A 20,056-nucleotide genomic window follows, 5' to 3' on the forward strand; every position below is an offset into this window, starting at 1 on the left:
CAGTTGAGGAGAATCACCGCCACGAGAAAGAAACACAAGCACAAACTAAAAGAAAACAATACACAGACTAAATATGCCACGGGAAGCATGACTGAGGGCAGACATGGAGCTCGCGTGACAAACCAATGCAGCATAACAAAAGTAAGGTAAGTACCGAACTATAAAAGTTCTCACAATAATATCTTAGTTTTCCTGAGGTAACTATTAAATATACCTAATCTTGATGTCTCCTGTTACTCAGCCTCCCTTGAAGCAGTTTTTGTCAATTTGGTTGCTTCCCAGGGGCGTGTATGTCATGTAGACGTATAATAGAAACTCCATGGTGTCTGTCCTTGACGTTCTCCTTTCTCTAGAGTCCGTGCTGGTAAGAAAATAAGAGGTAAATGACAGGCAACGAATGGTGAGTCAGTACACAAATTCTATCACAGGATATAGATGAACTAAAAGAACATGGAGTTAAGTGACATAAAAAGCCACGTAACCTGAATTATTAAAGCAAACTAAGTAAGGCCTAGCTTACAGAGATCCATGCTCACAGAGGAGTGTAAGGAACTGAATCTGACTAACCTAACAATGCATTGATGTACTCTGGGGACCCATAGCTGTTGTACATCGATGAAGCCCTCTATCAAAGGAGTACTCGCAAACATTTTCCCAGGGGTCACAAAGCTTGGTCTATGTGACCGAGGGCCGCACTGAAGTCAGCAGGGTGGTAGGCAAGGGTTTGGTAGGGAGGAGTTGGCGTTCTGTGGGTGTAGGTAAAGCAAAGCATAGTGTCTGAAATGCACAATTTGAAACCAAAAACTTGGGATTAATTCCGTCTTCTCCACTTAACCAAATTGTGTGATCCTAGGCAATTGTTCTATATGACTTTTCCTCCTTTTTCTTCATTATCAAATATAAGAGGACCTCGAAATACAGGACATCGGGATGTGCCTTATACAAAATCCTCCCCTGTCTTTGATTTAATAAACACTAATGTTTATGTATAATAGGAACCCAGGTTACCCAAAGTGTGCATATAACAACTGACTTGCCTGTTAGTTCACTGTTAGCATTGTTGTCAGGGTGTGAGGTAAGAATGAATGTTTCTAAATTCATGTTTGAAATAAAATCTCAGTGCACTGATATCTGATATACTAAGGTGAAACGGTTCTGCATGTTAATGAAATACACTTTTTGAAATGTTAATAGACTTTATCATGCTATTACACTTTTGCTGCAAGATTTCTTTAAAACCGAATGTTTTTATTTTTTAATTAGTGTGGTACAGGACACCCTAGTTACATCCTTTCTTTAACTTTAATTAAAACCCTTAAATAAAGGCTTGCTTGTTTATTTAACATCTTTTCAATGTTGGTGTTAAGTCGGGTAAACAGCAGCCCAGTGCTGTAGTTTACCAGGGGGGCCGCATGTAAAGGTCAGGAGGTCTGTACTTTGAGTATCACTACTCCATCACAACCTAACATTTGTTTCCTTTATTTTATTTACCATTTTACTACAGGAAGTTGGAAAGATATATAGATCGCTCTGGGGAAAATATAAATCAGCATGACTTTACTTTCATGTTGTTACTTCTGAATTGATAATTATAAAAAATAAAACACAAATAAGCATTGTTTTATTTTGAAAGTAGAAGTTTCTCTTTGCTAACATTATTTCAAGACCGTATGGCGGTGAACTGAAACTTGCAGGAGAGCCATTTGAAGAAGAGCTCTAAATAAAGGCAGGCTTTCCTCCGGAAAGACCATCGACCAGCTTCTGAAAGGTTCAGGGCCCTGGGATTGTGCCCATTACATTTGAGCTTGTGGCTGACAAGGGAGTTATCTTGTCACAGCGGTCCTGCCCTTTAAGAGGCAGATACGCATCAGCAATAGGATCTTCTAGGCAGGTTTCGTCTTGGTCATCGAGGTTTGTACTTGGAGAACATTCGTGCTGCCAAGCAAAAAAGTAGAAGAGCCCATTAAGTTGGCTGGTATATGTGGGTGACAAAGACTAGAGTAATGTTCTTTAAAGTATGTGAGGGTTTAGTGGTTAAGGGGTACAGATAAATAACTGTACACTTTCATAACATATTGTTTCTTTCACCTTCCCATTCCTTTCTCAACTTCTCCCGGCACCATTTTTTTCTCTGCTCGCTTTCTCTGGCTCTCTGAAAATACCTCTCTGCTCTTCCTTTATGCCCCTTCTCTCTTTACCCTGCAGGTAGTAGACCGTCATCAGACCTCTGCTCTCCGATGGCCATGCAGCCTGGTACCCTCGCTTTGCCCTTGTTCTTACTGATTGTCCTATCAAATGTCCATCATTCGACAGCTTCTGAGATAGACCACCGCTACAAGCAGGGTGAGACTGTGATCCTGTATGTGAACAACGTGGGGCCCTAGCACAACCCACAGGAGACCTACCTCTACTACTCAATACCAGTTTGTGCTCCAAAGGAGATTGTTCACCGGACACTTAGTTTGGGTGAGCTCTTGGATGGCAACCGCATGATAAAGTCCACCTACCAGCTCCGCTTCAGGGAAAATGCCGAGAAGCAGACTGTGTGCGAGCTGAAACTGTCCGTCAATGAGGTGAGAGTGAACATGGGATCGGTGAACGGAGGGCTGCACCTTGATTACACGTTGTTTGTGTGGCAAAGATAAGATTTAAGGTCACCCTCATGTTTACTTCATTCTGTACAATTGTTGACCTGGCCTTTAAGCCTCCCCCCCACCCCTCACCCCAACGAGAACTTGACTGGTTTGCAGAGCACATACCTGCAGCAATTTTAATGGGGAAGAGCGAGCATTAAAAAGGTTTCTACAAGTTTTTTTCATCTTTACACTGTTGCACATCCAGCTCTAAAAGGCAAACAAACGACAGTCTAAAAACTGCCCAACCAGTGGGTGCCAAATGGAAAAACATGCAATACCACCGTTTCACGTAGCATGGGACTCTAAATCAGCTGTCACCTAGTATCAATTTACTGCTTCGTATTTTCAATTAGAGCATAATTAATTGTGCCTTAGTTTCAAACTCGCCATACTTGTCACTGGCCTTGCAAAGTCTGTTTTGGTATGTAAGCAATGCCAGAATTTTATTTAAGCTATTTTTGTGGACATAGGCCTACTCTAGACTCTTGAAAGGTAACCTTCTTTACATTATGTCAACAAGGAAAAAAGATTCCTTAAGACTCAATAAATATTGTTTTAATCTGGGGCGGTGGTGTGGGTGGCTGGGTTAGGGGTCCCTGTTTTTTTTGCCTCCCTATGAGGCTATATAGTTCTTTTTTGCACTGGTTTACGCAACTGGCCTTTTCATTACATGTCACTCCATTTGTACAAGTTTTTCCTTTGCACCCCGCAGGTTCAACGTCCTGTTTCCTCAATGCACCTTTGTTGTTCAAACCTCCACTGGGAGGGTTGTGCTGTTTGCATTGGCGTCCCCCTCAGTGGCTTCGACTGTAATTTGGACCATGTTACTTCATTGCGCTTCCAAGGTTATTGCACTGATCTTCTTCCTCCACTATTCACGGCACCGCCACACGCATCTGCACAAAGTATTTTCCTCCCTCACCGCTTTCCTCGTCACTGCTTCCCTTGACACTGCATTATGACAAACTCTGTCCTCTGGACCTGGAACGTCCGTGGACTTAATGACCACAGAAAGGCGCACCTGGTCCATGCCCACCACACTCGGCATAAGGTGGACGTTTGTTTTCAACAGGAGACCCACCTGATGCCAGCTACCTCCACGAGACTTCTTACTCGACACTGGGGTGAAATTCACTCCTCTTTCTATTCTAACTACTCTAGGGGGTTGTCCATCCTGTTACGCAAAGGGCTCCCTTGGCAGACTTCCCAGGTGGTTATCGACCCTGGGGGGCGGTTTGTGCTCCTTCATGGCACCCTGCAGGCCCAGCCCTTGACACTCGCTGCTCTGTATGGTCCCAATAGTGACTACCCTGACTTCTTCGCGCAAGTCTGGCACCACCTTTCGGCCCTCGGCCCGGCTGCGCTTCTCGGGGGGGAGGGGATTTTAATGTTACACTGTCCTCCACCGTGGACCGGTCATGGACCCGCGTCTCTCACCCGCGCGCAACTGCACTCCTCAGCTCCATTCTCACTGATAACTCCTTATACGACGCATGGTGCCACATTCGCCCCAATACGCGCGAAGGCACTTGTCACTGGCTCCCGCGGCTTTTGGTCCCGTCTGGACCTTTGGATCACAACCCCGGATGCCCTTGCATGGCTCACCTCAGTTGACCACATGGCACGCACCCTCTCCGACCATGCTCCTGTTCGCTTATGCCTGTGCCTCCCACACTCCCCCTGCCATGCTTTCTTCTGGCAGCTTCCCCCTAATGCGCTGCACGACTCGGTCTTCTGTGACGAGATACAAACCGCAATCACAAATTATTTCAAGCTTAATGAGGGTTCCGTCGATTGACCGTCCATGCTATGGGAAGGTTTTAAAGCAGTCATTCGTGGGGAATGTATTTCCAAACAGTCTGGTGTCCTTCGCTCTATCTGCGGTACTCTTGACAAATTGGAAATGGAGATTAAGGATCTTTACTCTTCTCACTCCCGGGACCCCAACCCCGATACGCTTGCCCAGATCCGAGGGAAATTCATCGACTTCGCTGATAAGGCCAACGGGGAACTTGCATTTCTTGGTAGAGAGGCACGGGCGCGCCTCTTTGGCGAGGGCAATAGCGCTGGGAAAACCCAGTCGCCAACCTCCTTCACCCGCCTTGGGCTGCATCCTTCATCACCGCCCTTCAGGATGGTGGCCTTGATCGAACCCCCTCCCCTGAGGAAATTAACGCTTAACTGCATTCTACACACAAGTTTATACAGCCGGATCTGTGCCTCTGCGTGAGGTTCTGGACCAATATTTTGACACCCTCCAGCTCCTTTGGCTTGGCAATTCCCACCAGCAATTCCTTGGCGAGCCCTTCTCCAAAGAAGAAATCCTAGCCACGATTAATGGCATGCCCGGTGACAAGACCCTCGGCTAGGCCGGCCTACAGGCCTTCTTCTACAAGGCCTTCGCCCCTATTTTGGTCCCTTACTTAGCCGCCATGTATAATGAGTCTTTTGAGACAGGTCAGTTTCCCCCATCGCTCCGCGAGGCCTTACTCACTTTACTCCTAAAGCCGGACAAACCACCTGAGCTGCGGGATTCTTATCTCCCCTTGTCGCTCATTAATACGGATAATAACATTTTTGCCAAACTACTCGCCTCCCGCCTTCTTCCACTCATGCCGCTCATCGCCCGCCCGGACCAGTCTGGTTTTATCCCCGGCCGTGCGACCTCCCACAATCTCCGGACCATCTTCTCCGTCCTCCATCAAATAAACCCAGCACTCCCGGCAGTGGCCACCCTGCTCGACGCCACCAAAGCCTTCGATACCTTAGAGAGGCCCTTCCTGTTTTATCTCCCCCGCTCAGGCTTCAGCTCGGTCTTTATACATAAAGTGCTGCTCCTCTATACCCTTCCCACCTCCCGTCTCCGGATTAACGGCCAAATCTCTGACCCAATTCCCATAGGGCATGGCACTCGGCAGGGGTGTCCGCTGTCGCCCATGCTTTTCGCCATCGCAATGGAACCCCTCACGGCTCGACTTCACCAACATCATACCCAGAGAGCCAACATCATACCCAGAGAGGCATTGGCTTTGAGGCTCGCGCTCTACTAGTTTCCATGTACGTGGACGATGTTACTCTTTACGTCCGCAACCCTCAGGAGAACCTCAGCCCACTAGTTCATGAGGTGATCCGCTTTGGCAGTTACTCCGGCATCCAGGTAAACTGGAACAAGTCTGTGCTGTTTCCCCTCACTGATGCCACAGTGCCCTTTGACCCGGATTATCCCTATGTGTGGGCATCAGAGCTCACTAGATACTTAGGTATTTGGTTGAGTAGGGACGTTGATGAACTTTGGAGGGCTAATTTCAGTCGCGCGGTGGACTGGTTTGAGTCCAAGATCCACCCCCTTTGGAACCAGCTGCCACTATCTCTATCCGGTCGCATAGCCATCGCCAAAACGGTGGTGCTCCTGAAGTTTTTATATTTATTCGTCCATATCCCCATCCCTCTCACCGCACATTTTTTCCACAAAGTTTGCTCTTTGCTAATTACTCTGATCCGGGCTGGTCGGCAACCTAGGATCGTATACAATAGTCTGACCCTCCCAATGGCGCGTGGCGGGCTTGGCGCCCCCAATTTTAAACTCTATGCCTTCAGTGCCCAGGCCAGTTTTCTCCACTTCTGGCTTCACCACACTCCGTTCCAGCCTCACGTCGCGGTGGAAGCTGACCTGGCCGCCCCGTGGCCGCTCACGACCGCTTTGTTCGCCCCGGCGAAACCCCCACGTGCTGAGATCGATACAGTTGAGACCTTATGCTGGGCCTGGGAAGATAAGAATCCCACAGCTCAGGTGGTTTGTCCGGCTTTAGGAGTAAAGTGAGTAAGGCCTCGCGGAGCGATGGGGGAAACTGACCTGTCTCAAAAGACTCATTATACATGGCGGCTAAGTAAGGGACCTATCTATTAAGGACTCGGAGGCGAGGATTATGCTGTACTTTCTTCACTTTATTGAATAGCAGCCATTTGTAGTCATTCAAAACAAACCACTATTCCCATGAACCATAGGGAATAATAAAGAACAATAGAGTGTCCCAGAGCCAGAGTGTCCATTATTGCACCAATCACAGGCCCCCAATGTGTAGGTAGTCCTTTGTCCCTGCTCAGCCCTCCTCTTTCGTCGCTCGGTCAGCCACCGGACACCTCAAGAATCTTGTTTGCTGGAATCGCCTGGAAGGAGTAAGAGCATAGGATCAGCGACAGTAATGGCTAAGGATTACTTCTGCGGAAGGAAGCATTTCAACATGTAACCAACTGTCCAAGGAAGCAAATACAAAATGACTTTACTTACTCCAGTACGAGGTAGGGAGAACAGCAAGGAACTTCGACCCTGGGTGGGATAATCCTCGCCTCCGAGTCCTTAATAGAATTGAAACTTTCCGTTACGATAGCTAGGAAATTTTTCATTCTATGTCAGGACCGGAGGCGAGGAATATGCTTGTTTAAAGCTTACTCACCACCAAGTGAGCCATGTCAATAACCGGTTTGAAATAAAACAGTTTAAAAGTAGAGTCTGAAGACCAATCTGCAGCATTCAGAATGTCTTTCAGACGAGCTCCCAGGGTAAATGCTTTAGAGGCCATTGCTCCTCTCGCTGAATGCGCTTCAAATGCGCGCAGGTTGAGCCCAGCCTCCTGCATGACCCATCGCACCCACGGAGCAATCGTGGGGGACGACACAGCCTTATGAGGTTTTTTTAAAGTAATGAGCAATTGCCTCTCTCCCGGAGGCCGGAACTCCTCTGAAATCTCCTCATTAGCCTTGAGGCAAGCCACGACAAACAACTTTGGAGAGTCCGGAAACACCAGATACGAGATAGACCTGGTACCACACTTAGTACGTCTACGGATAGTAAAGGTATCCCCCGTAGGAGAAAAGATTCTACCCGAGACATCCAGGGCTCTGACGTCCGAGACTCGCCTGTAAGAGACCAGACACAGCAACATAGCTAACTTGGCGGACAGCTCTTTCCGAGCTAGAAACCGATTCGGCTGCCAAGACAACAGTAAATTCAGCACCCTATTAACATCCCATAGCTGGGAGTAACGAGGCTCAGGGGGCAAAGACAGACGGATGCCACGGAGCAAGCGACAGACCAAGGGATGTTCCCCCACAGGAGAGCCATCAACCATGGAATGCCCAGCTGAAAAAGTGGAGCGAAAGGTATTGACTGTCCGATAGGCCAATCCCTCCTCCGCCAGAGAGGCCAAGAAATTTAAGATGGAGGTCACATCCGCTGCCACGGGATTGACACCCCGTCGCAAACACTAACGATACCAACGGACCCAGGATGACCGGTATCTTTTGATGGTGCTGTCAGCCAGGCTCTAGCCATGAACGCTGCAGCCGGTTCCGAAAGGCCCTCGACCGTCCATTGTCCCCTGTAATCCGCCAGGCCATGAGTGTCAGAGAACCCTGCTCGATAAGAGGGTGAGGATTCCCTGTTGGATCGAGGAGAAGAGTCGGAAACAGGGGGAGTGGGATTGGAGAATCCCAAGAAAGTTCCAGAAGAACCGGAAACCAGACTTGCGACCTCCAAAGTGGCGAAATGAGCACCACGTCCGCTTTCTGATGCCTCACTTGCGCCGTCACTCGCGTGATCATGGCAAACGGGGGAAAGGCATAACCCGCTTCCTCCCCCCAATGCTGCAAGAATGCATCTGTCTTCTCCGCTAGTGGATCCGGGTGCCAGCTGAAGAAACGCGGAAGCTGGTGATCCAGGCGTGACGCAAAAAGGTCCACCGAGAAAGGCCCCCAGAGTTCCTGGAGACTTACAAACACTGCCGGGTGAAGCTTCCAGACTCCCGTCGTGGAAGTGTCGCGATTGGAAGTCCGCCACTTGATTGTCCTGGCCCGGGAGGTACTCCGCTGTGACCGAGACCTGGTGATCCAGACAGAACTGACAGAAAGTTGCTGCTAGATCCAATAGGGCTTTAGAGCGTGCGCCTCCTAGGTGGTTGATGTACTGGACCGCTGACACATTGTCCATGCGGAGGAGGACGCAGGACCGTATGGAGTCCTTGGTCCAGCACTGGATCGCGAACGATCCTGTCAAAAGTTCTAAGCAGTTGATGTGTAATTTCTGCTCTTACGGAGACCATACACCTCCTGTGGCAAACTCGCCACATCGCGCACCCCAGCCGGACCTGCTCGTGTCGGATTCTATAATCACATCTGGAACGGATCCGAAAATGGCTCGTCCATTCCACGCCTCCGTGTGCGAGAGCCACCCTTGAAGCTCTTCTCTGGCCTCTTCTGACAGAGCCAGCTTGTGCGAATAAGAAAGGCCTTTGCGCAGATGCGCCGCCTTGAGACGCTGAAGGGCCCTGTAATCGAGAGGACCCGGAAAAATCGCCTGAATGGAGGCAGACAGAAGCCCGATAATGCGAGTCAGTTGTCTGAGGGAGATCTGAGACTGGGATAGAGACCGACGAATCTCGTGACAAATGTTCGTCCTCTTTCGCGAAGGAAGACTCAGGGTGGACGCCACAGAATCTATCGTAAAGCCGAGAAAAAGAACCGTCTGCGCCGGAACCAGGGTCGACTTGGCCTCGTTAATGACAAACCCGAGGCTCTGCAGGAGTTCGACCGTTGTCAGCAAGTGTCGCGAGAGCGTTTGAGGGTCTGGTGCCATCAGTAGAATGTCGTCCAGGTAGACGATGAGCCGAATGCCCGACGTCCGAAACCGTTCGACAACCGGACGAAGAACCTTGGTGAAGCACCAAGGAGCGGAGGATAGTCCGAAAGGCAGAGTGGTGAACTCGTACACCTCGCCCTTCCATAAGAACTGAAGGAACCGACGATGAGGCGGGAAAACTGGAATCGTGAGATAGGCGTCCTTGAGGTCGAGACGCTCCATCCAATCGTTGGGGCAGAGCACATCGCGCAATAGATGGATGCCCTCCATCTTGAAGTGGCGATAAACCAACCACTCGTTGAATTTGCGCAAATTTATTACAGGCCGCTTTCCCCCGTCCAGTTTGTCCACCAAGAAGAGGTTGCTGACAAATCCGTGAGGATGAAGAGAAGTCAGAGCAATAGCGTCTTTGTCTAGGAGAGAATGCACCTCTTGGTCGACCAACGCCGAGTCCGCGGCGGAGAAGCAAAGCGGATGGGGAGGTACAGACTGCGCCGGAGACCCGAGGAATTCTATGTGAAAACCCTGCACCGTCTGCAGGACCCACGCATCCCCGGTGATGGAACTCCAGGTCGGGAAAAAACGCGCCAGCCGGCCCCCCACTTTTAGAAGGGAAGAAGGGAGAACACTCACCGGAAGAACTGGAGATGCCAACTCCTCTGCCTCCTCTGCTTATGCCTCTTCTGCCACGGATGGGATAAAAGTTGCCAAAGCGGGCCTGGTCTTGATACTGCCCGCTAGCGCAGCCTTGTCCCCTGTTCTGGCTGGGCCGGCCGGACGAGCGGCCCCTTCCTCGTCCGGCCCCTCGGAAAACCTGGGGGCGAAACACCTTCCTGATAGAGGACTGCACCCGGTCTAGGGAGGTAAAGGTGTTAACAAACCTCCCTAGTTCCTTAACGAAAGGTTCGCCAAAAAGGCCCCCCTGTGCCATGGCTCCTGCCTCCGAATCGGCCAGGTCCCCCAACTTAGGGTTTACCTTGATTAGAAGGGACCTGCGCCGTTCCGTGGATATAGCACAGTTCGCATTACCCAGGAACACAACCACCCGCTGAGCCCAGGAGGAGAGATGGTCTGGAGAAATGAGGGACCCAGAAGCCTTGGCTTCCTCTGCCATGTCTAAAATTTTAGTAGCCGGGCCCAGAATATCCAGGAGTTTATCCTGGCAAGCCCGCCAGAACCTATCAATACCTTTTTTAGGGTATTTTATAAACTTCTGAAGGAAGGTGGCCATCCTCGGGTCAATGTCAGGTGTAGCGGCCACCATCCCCTCCAGCGAGGGACGAGGACACTCCGCTCTCAAACAATTCCGAGTCGCCGGTTCAAGCGGGCGGCGAATATGACTGGCCACATACTGAGCGACCTTCTGCGAGGGGGCCCAGTCGGAGGAACGAGGATGTAGTACGTCATCGGAATCCAGCATGTCCGCACAAAGGTTTTGTGCACCCAAAGGAGGATCCGTGATGGGCGCCAAGGCCGCGAGAGCCCTGCAGCATCCTCATCATCCCCCTGGTCATCATCCCCGACAGGAACCAGGGGTGACGCTGGAGCAGATGGGATAGCAGGGGAAACCAACTGAGGGACAGTACTGGCAAGAAAATCCTGCTTGAGGCGGTCAAAAGCGTCATTGTCTACACCAGCCGGCTTGGTGCGCTTCACCGGAGGCTGAGGATCTGCAGGGGGGGGTCAGTAGAAGGGGAGGTAGGTAACCCCTGGGAAGCTTTAGCAAGGCGATCACAGGCCTGATCAATTTTACGCACCAATCGCTGCTCAAGAGGAGTTATAGCCTGTTCTACCGCTTTGAGGGTGGACGCATCAACAGCATCGTAAAAATCATCGTCCCATTGAAGGGCCGCCAGAGGATCCTGCTACCACTGGTCATCCTCGAAACCATCCTCCTGGTATTCCATTGTACCAACAACCCAGAGAGGTGAAGCAATGAGAAGGTGAGGGAGTATACCTCAACTAATACGGGGGGTTGGGTGACAGCCTAATGAAATGGGCTAAAAGGCAAACTCAGAGGCGCAGCCCTAGGACCCCAACAGCCCTGGTGCCTAAGGAATATAAGGGCAGCCTGCAGTAAATGGGTCCTTAGCAGCTTTCAACTGCAATACCGACCCCTCCAGAGGAGCGTTTTTGGCCTAAAAATACAGACCCCCCACTAGTGCAGAACAAAGCAATCACTGCCTAACGTCAGGCACAAACCTGAAATAACAGGCGTTCTGTGGGCGTGAGAAAATGTGAGCAAATATCAAGTTCTGCACCAAGAAAGGGATAATTCCCTTTAACGGGCCGACCCAGGTCAGGGGTGTCGCTGCAGGCAGGGAAGACCAGGCTGACGCGGCGGCAGTACTCCGGTTCCGACGCGATGTCTGTAATGCGCGGAATCCGGAGCACGCACGCCGTGTCAAGCGTGCGACCCAGGCGCCCTCTGGCGAGGCAGTGCCGTCACCGCGGGTCGCCGTCACCAAAAGTCCCGGCCGCTAGGGAGCTCCAACGCTCCCACGGCCACACGCGAGTCGCCGAGTAGCGGCGGGCTCGCAACGAAGTCCACAAAGGAACAGCAACAAAAGCTGAACAAAACCGGGTAAATAAGCGGCGAGTGCGCCAAAGCGACCGCGCGCGCTGCCCGAGACAGCTGTGAAGGAAACGGCTCAAACCTTAACACACCATCGGCAAAACCACAATTCAAATATCAGCGCGGCAAACATACAAAAAGCGCTGCAACAAAGCCATAATCAAAATTAAAATAAGTAAATAAGCAGATTACAACGCAATTATTAAAGGTTAAAACGCAAACTACAAAGAGAAACAAATGTGGGACTTATCTTGGCTGCAAGCAGCGAAGAAAGAGGAGGGCTGAGCAGAGACAAAGGACTACCTACACATTGGGGGCCTGTGATTGGTGCAATTATGGACACTCTGGCTCTGGGACACTCTATTGTTCTTTATTATTCCCTATGGTTCATGGGAATAGTGGTTTGTTTTGAATGACTACAAATGGCTGCTAGTCAATAAAGTGAAGAAAGTACAGCATAATCCTCGCCTCCGGTCCTGACATAGAATTGCTTCCGTTACGTCTCCTTCACAAATGGTGCATGGCAAGACTACTTTGGAGCTGTGACTCTGGAATATTAATGTTAAACTCCTCCTTTTTCTCCTCTACAGAAAGTGAAATATCAGGCTTTGAGGTGGAAAGCTAACACAAGCTCCTTCATTTCTATCCAGTATGTGGCACAATGTCAGACTTTTAAACATTTGCTTATTGAGGCAGTGGGTTATTTGAATTCCTTTGAGTTCTAGGTATAGAAGCTGATACCGAATATCGATGTTCTCTTTATATTGGTGGTGCAGGGTGTCAGGCTATTTGTAAACTAATTTGGGGGTGAGGGGTTCTGATTGCCCTTTAACCTAGCACTGATATCTTCTGTTTTCCCCCACTCTCAACCCTGTAGGTGGAGAAATTGCACCAGGCTATTGAGGAGCTCTATTACTTTGAGTTTGTTCTGGAAGAGATCCCCATCCGTGGCTTTGTTGGGTACATGAAGGAGACAGGCTTCCTTCCACATTCCCACAAGGTTGGACTTTGGACCCACCTGGACTTCAACATAGAGTACAACAGTGACCGCATCATTTTTGACAATGTTAGCGTAAAGGATGTCAAGCCCTTTAGCCTTGATGATGTGCAGGAGCCACTGAGTATGACACACACCTACAGTGTCCACTGGTTTGAGACAACTGTGCCCTATGAACGCCGGGGAGACAGACTACGGGACTACAGCTTCTTCCCGAAGACCCTTGAGATCCACTGGCTTTCCATAATTAACTCTATGGTCCTAGTCTTTCTCCTCATGGGCTTTGTCATTATCATCCTGATGCGGGTGCTGAAGAGTGACCTGGCCCGCAACAACCTGAATGAGGAGAGCTCTGATGACTTTGACCAGGGTGACAATGGCTGGAAGATCATCCACACAGATGTGTTCTGCTTCCCACCCTACAAGAGCCTGCTCTGCTCAGTTCTTGGTGTAGGCACACAGTTCCTGATGCTTGGCACAGGTGTGTAGGTTAACCTCCTCCACACATCCAATGACCCTTTTTGTGTGCATCTATCTCCTTATAACATAATAAATCTTTCTTGTGTATGGTACCCCAAGTGTGCTTCCCTTTTGATGGGGTTCATGGACTTGCACACTCGCTGCTGCTCTGTCAGCTGTGGGTTATTTTAAATCCTGAAAGCAGTACTGCTAGGAGATAGTGATGCAGGTATTGCATAGAGTGAAGGCATAATAGCATGAAATGGGACAAAACAGAACAGTATGTAAATATGATAGGACTGCAGGAAATCATATATAGTATACAGAAAGGTAGGCAGTTGGTATAGAGAGGAGGTAGTACTGCAGGGAGTTGGGCACCGAGCCCAGCATGCAGGCAATGCATGGCAATTGATAAATAAATTGTTGATAAAGTAAGTGTTGTGATGGAGGCAATCTCTAAGTTGGGGAGAGCTACAAGAATTGTATAGTGAGAGAATACAGGACGTGAAGGAGCTTAATATAGTTGCATTAGTAAGTTGGCAAATGTCAGCATGTTTGCTTTAGATTCATTTTTTGATTACGCGACCAGTAAACCTGAGTAACAGAGTATCATTCTGGTATTACATACCACGCCCCCTCTAGATTCAATGCTGTGGTCTCATTACCACTCAAGTACCAGATGTCCACAGTCTCAATATCACTCTACACGAACCTCAGGAGCTCTGAGGATTCCCTGACCTTCCGCTAAATTCTGAGCAACGCCAGCAGGACACTACAGGTGAGACATTTTTCTCCCGCGCCTCCGACCCTGCTTCACTCAGGACACCTTGGCAACTCAACTGTTCCATCACTGACTGTGTTCCAGTGACTCTGTGGGCAGGACATCGTACCTTCACACATCCCCTACCTCGTGGTCCTCAGCTTGCACCAGCAGCACCCTCTCAGGCATTCTGATTTTGTCCGTCCTGATGATGATCCCATGACTGCATTTGGGGATCGAAACGTCGTTGGCAAACACATCTTGACTCCAACCTTTTGCTTATGATTAATGTGGAGCATAAGAGGTTTTCCTCATTGTGACTACTGTGAATTATGTATCACTAAAAAGTCTCTCTGCAAATATATGCCTGAGGTCTGGAAATCTGTTGATTTCCATAACCCCTCCACTTTCTGCTCATTGCATTATGTTGTATGCTTTTTTGTGTTTATTGAATGTGTAAATACATTTTTTCCATTTGGATATTGATATACACAACTCTGATTGTAGTTTTGTGATTATGACTGCATATTTTCCTTGATAGAGACCTCTGTCTCTAACAGGTTGCTTCTCTTAGGCAAGCTTGTTTTAGTTTATGGGCCTGAGAAAGGAAGAAACCAATCTAATCAAATTATGCTCTCTCTCCTTTGCCTGCTACTTGAACAGAAACACTTATCTAGCATGTTTTTTGTGGATTGTATTTGGCCGTCACTGCAGCATACAGTAGACACTGTTGGCTTTACACTTACAAAATTATTTACAGCCAGTGATATTACACTTATTACTGGAGAAATAGAAGGGGTTTCGTAGTTGATGCTATAGTTTGACAATTTTTAGGTCCCACCTGGCGTTGCAGCGCAAAGCGCTGCTCGCTGGGCGAGAGATTTTGGAGGAGAGTAGATTTGAGAAGGGGACTTGAAGCCCCGCCCCTCATTTTCATTGGCTGGCATCACCGTTTATGCTAAACGGTTGCCTGCCATTGGAAATGAGGGTTTTTGGTTGACGCCCTTTCGCCTCCGATCCGGACTGGGTCGCCTGCTTTGCTGCTGTCGCAAAGCACTTTCTTATCTTTATGGGGCCATGTGTTTCTAATTAGAAACACATGGCCCCATAAAGACAAGAGATCGATGCTTGTTTTCACAAGCCAATGGGTTAACAAGCATTTACAATGCAATAGGTCTCGCAATGACATTATTTTGAGCTATTGGCATTGTAAATGACATTGTATTTTTTTTTCCCTTCATGAAACATTAAGCAAATGCTGTAATGCAAAATGGCAATAGCTAACTTTTTTGTAACTGTGAAATCTATTGCATTGCATTTGTACTAGTGTGAGTTATCAGTATTGTAAATGGTACTGGCTTTTATTAATGTGATATTTTTTTTTACAACATAAATATAATGCCTTTAACATGCTAATACCCACACATTTTGGAATAATGACTCTGAGTGGATATTACATATACCCATGCATTGTGTAATAAGTACTTTGAGTGGATATTACATATACACACCTATTCTGTAACAAGGACTTTGGTTATTAGATTTCTGTTACTGTAGATATTGGTGTGAGATCACAGTTACTGCAGATATTGCTGTGAGATCACTATCACTGCAGATATAGGTGTGAGATCACCATTACTTCAGATAGGTGTGAGATTACTATGACTGCAGTTACAGGTGTGAGATTACTATGACTGCAGTTACAGGTGTGAGAGCACCATCACTGCAGATATAGGTGTGATATCAGTATCTCTGCAGATAAAACTTAAACAAGATACACACTGGGTATCAATTGTTGCTTCTAACTTGGACCCCAAGATCATACGAAGATGAGAGGGTTGCAGTGCATTAGCGTTACAGTTACTGTCAGAGGTAGTAGGGCACCTCAAAGTGGTCTCTTGATCACATACATTTCTCCGGTGTGAGGCACTTTTCCTGAGCATTTTTGCACTAGTGACCGTACATTTTGCATTAGTCTTAAACTGATTTGTGCTCTTATTGTCAACTGGAAAATGTTTTGTACACTGCCAGTTGTTGCAAATATTGTTTTTTGGATATTCATGAGTCACAAAAAGTCAATGCAAAATTGTCCAGAACCAACGCAAATTTCATAGTGCTAACATAATTTATGCCTGGTGGCCCACTGCACGAATGCACCCACGATTGGATGGACCAGAGTTTGATCTTATGGTGGCAGCTTTACATTTCGGCTGCCCCCTCAGCATTTCATCCTTGCGAGGTCGATTTAATGTATACATTGAAATGAGTCACAATATACTTCTGCTATTCAGTACCAAGATACCTTTCTGTTTGAACGTGCACTTTAAAACACTCATGTTATTTTATGGTAATATGACCCAAGGTGTATCCATAGGGGGAGCTTTCATGCGTCATCAGGCAGAACTGTTTTTGTATAATTCATTAAAATGCATGATCGCCTACAAACTTGCCGAATCCATGTCTGTAATCCAGTTTAAGCAGCACTTTAAGCATTAATCCTAAACCTTTTATAATCACGGAAAGAATGTGACTCCCTGAGAAGAAAAGCCCTCCCTTTTTCGTCCGTGCTCACTTCATTTTCACAGCAACAGTGATGCAAAGTGCATTTTAATTCTGTATATTAAGCGAGGAAGGAATGCAAGAGCATAAGGCAACCGAGCCTGCGGATTTCTTAGCGCTTCTTCTGGGATGCAAGCTGTTCTCTCAGCAAAACCACGTCAATAGTACCAGTAAGAAAATAAAATAATGTTTTATACAGAACACCATCAATCAACCCAATTACATCTAGTGCACTTCATAGTGATAAGGAGACTTTTGAGGTCTTAGCTCCTTCCATTGAATGGCTCAGGCAGGGTGAGATAAAAATGAGGTGTTTATGAATACGCACTGCCATTGGTCAATTCGAAGCATGCCACAAGATCTGCAGCCAAAGAGCACAGCAAGAATGATCGACTTTGCTGACAATGCCTCGAAGGACTTTTGCGACATCTACATGGGATAAAGTGTTTAATATAGTGATTTTAATGTGCTGTGCCATTTGCACAAAGGGGGCATGCGTGCACGATATGCAAACAGTTATGTGTTTCTAAAATTATTCAGTTCGCTGCATTTCACACTATTTCACAAGCGACGACCTTTGCTTTGTTTGTAGTTTTTAAAGTGATGAAGTTTGGACTGACTGACGTTTGGGAAGAACAATTCAGAGAGAGTCACTCTTAGAAGATGCAATCGTTGTCACATGCCTTGTCTATGAAAAAAAAAAAATCATACCTCCCAGAACCACTGTTTTCTTAATGGGGGCAAAGGGCTGCTGGAGACGCAGTCTGCTGTACATTGATCTGCGCAATTCAGGGAGATCGCGTTTATGTCTGCGACGTCACAGTGGAGATGCTCTACCCACCGCAGCACGAATGCATTTTACTGACTTTCACTTCGTTATCAATAAGTGCAAGAGACGGGAGGGAGGGATGCAGCCAGTGGCAGACATATACATGGATAGCCCAGGCAAAGGGGAGGAGGGGCCGAAGAACCCAACAGATTAGCTCTAATGATCTCTGACATCTCCACTCCAATAACCAGACGGGCAAGCACAATGTTTTGTCTCAATTTCCTGTCTTTAAAATGTCAAGGCAAATCAATCAACAAAGCTTTATTTCGACATGTAATATCATAAAAGCACATTTACACGTAAAAACACAATTCAGTGAAATACATTTAAGAACAAGTCGTAAAAAAGCGTTTTAAATGCAATAAATAGTTAAAAGATATATTAAACTTAAGCAGCTTTGTGAGTATTATAAAATGTTTAAATTAATCAGATAGCCTTCTGCCTGATCAGCCATGCCCAGCCGAGGAATTTAGCCACCCCGCATGCTATGGTAGTATTGGCATCAGTCTTAAGAATTCTGAGTGCTACAGAGTGGTCCCTCGTCCCCAGCTGCAGGCACACAGGTTTAAGCCATTTCAGTCTGGGTTTTAGATAAGCTGGGCATATAAAGAAAAAATGGGAGATATTCTCAATTGCGCCTGGACAGTTTGGGCAGTCAGCGGAAGTTTGAAGCGGGGGATTCCACCTGCTGGTACGATCACGGAGGGGAAGGGTCCCGAACCTGAACTGGACAAAAAGTGATCTATCCCTAGGCTTCGTAATAAAATCTAGGTAAGGTTCCAGGCGGGGCATAACCTTGTGTTGGCGAAACTGGCTTCGTAATAAAATCTAGGTAAGGTTCCAGGCGGGGCATAACCTTGTGTTGGCGAAACTCCTCAGTAAGTCTGCCTGGGTTTAGATCCCTCTGCTCCTGGAGATTGACCCATGTCCAAAAGGCTCTCTTAGTAGCTTCCTTTGATAACGGTGCCCCGGAGTCCCAAGCGGTTGTGAGGCCTATTGCCACCAGAAGCTTCTTTATGTTAACAAGCCAACCTATTTTATGGGCTCCATGAAGGTTCATAACCTCTCTTAGGCCATCAGCATATCTAGAGAGCTCAGGGGTGCGCCATTGCCGTGCCCAATATAAAAGAGGACGCAGAGTAACTAGGTCTTTGATAGATCGCTGTCCCAAGTCACTCAATAGTGGCTTGGTAGGGGTGCCCCTTGGGAGCGATACAAGCTCCCTAAAAAACTTATTTTCTCGTGTGACAAGTGCATCAACACAACCAAAACCCCATAATTCTCCACCATAAAGGGCTCAGCCTACAGCTTTGACAGCGTATATTTCCAAAGCTGGAGCGATGGGTTTAGTAATGGAGGCACGAAATTCCCTCCCTATGGCTCCTATTACCCGCCTATGGTTTAGGACCATTTTATCAATATGAGACTGCCATTTGAGCTTGTCAGAGATTCTAATCCCCAAATAGTCAAACTCTTTGACACGCTCCAATGGCTTCCCTTGAAGAGTCAAGGTGGATCTAGATGATCTGCTCGGGTTAAAATAGAGGAGTTTGGTTTTAGCAGTGTTAATAACAAGGCCCCTCAACTTGCAAAACAAAGAGAAACGGTCCAATAGTTTCTGTAATCCTGCTGGTGTTTTTGATATTAGAAGTGTGTCGTCCGCAAAAAGTAATGCAGGAACTTTATCCCCCGCCAGGACAGGCACATCAGCATTAACTTCAAGCAGGAAAGAAACAACACCATTCACAAATAGTGTGAAAAGTGTAGGGGCCAATACACAGCCCTGGCGAACCCCTCTGTTTACCGGGATTTTATGAGATTTTTGCTCCTGAGACCCCCATCTAATGCAAGCATAGTTACCTTCATGCATCCGAATCAAAAGATTCAGAATGTATGAAGGAATCCCCATCTCCTCCAAAATCAACCACAGGCGATCACGAGGGACCAGGTCAAAGGCGGTCTTTAAGTCGATAAACGCCAAGTACAGGCCGCCCTTGCCAATGGTGACCACCTTCCAGTATAGGAGCACCAGCCTGAATGCCTGGTCGATCGTGATTGTGCAGGTCCTAAATCCCGCCTGAAACTGTGAAATTATATCATTATCATCAGCCCATGTGTGGATCCTCTCCAGGTGGACCCTACCAGCCAACTTTTGACCAGTGTCAATAAGACTAATTGGGCGATAGTTGGCTGGGTCCCCCCTTGGACCCCTCTTGTAAATAGGGATTACCTCGGCTCCCTTCCAAGAACTCGGTACCGGCGAGCCCTCCAGCAGAGCGTTAATAAAAAGCTCAAAGTAAGTGGCCCATCCCTCGACATTGGCTTTGAATAGGTCACCCGGGATACCATCTGGACCCGGGGCCTTTGCAGAAACAATCTTGTTAATTGCTGCTTCGACCTCCCTTTTCTCTATCTTAATAAATGAAGCCTGAACAGGATCAATAGCTGTGATCCCAACTCGGGGACATGGGTCACCCGTTTGCTCATCCCCTACATATACTTTCCTGAAGTGCTCAAACCATTCCCTATCTGTTATGTGGTTGGGAATTTGGTCCTGTTCGCAACTATTAGATCTTCTCACTGTAGACCAGAAGAGCTCAGCGTTTT

At 47.7% G+C, this 20,056-nt stretch overlaps 1 pseudogene; it reads left to right on the forward strand.

Moving 5' to 3' along the window:
- Positions 1–2,237: 2,237 nt before the first annotated feature.
- LOC146869944 (transmembrane 9 superfamily member 1-like) lies at positions 2,238–13,331 on the forward strand (annotated as a pseudogene).
- The last annotated feature ends 6,725 nt before the right edge of the window (positions 13,332–20,056 follow it).

Source organism: Triturus cristatus, chromosome 1_1 (genome assembly GCF_964204655.1).
Source record: "Triturus cristatus chromosome 1_1, aTriCri1.1, whole genome shotgun sequence".
Taxonomy (NCBI): Eukaryota; Metazoa; Chordata; class Amphibia; order Caudata; family Salamandridae; genus Triturus; species Triturus cristatus.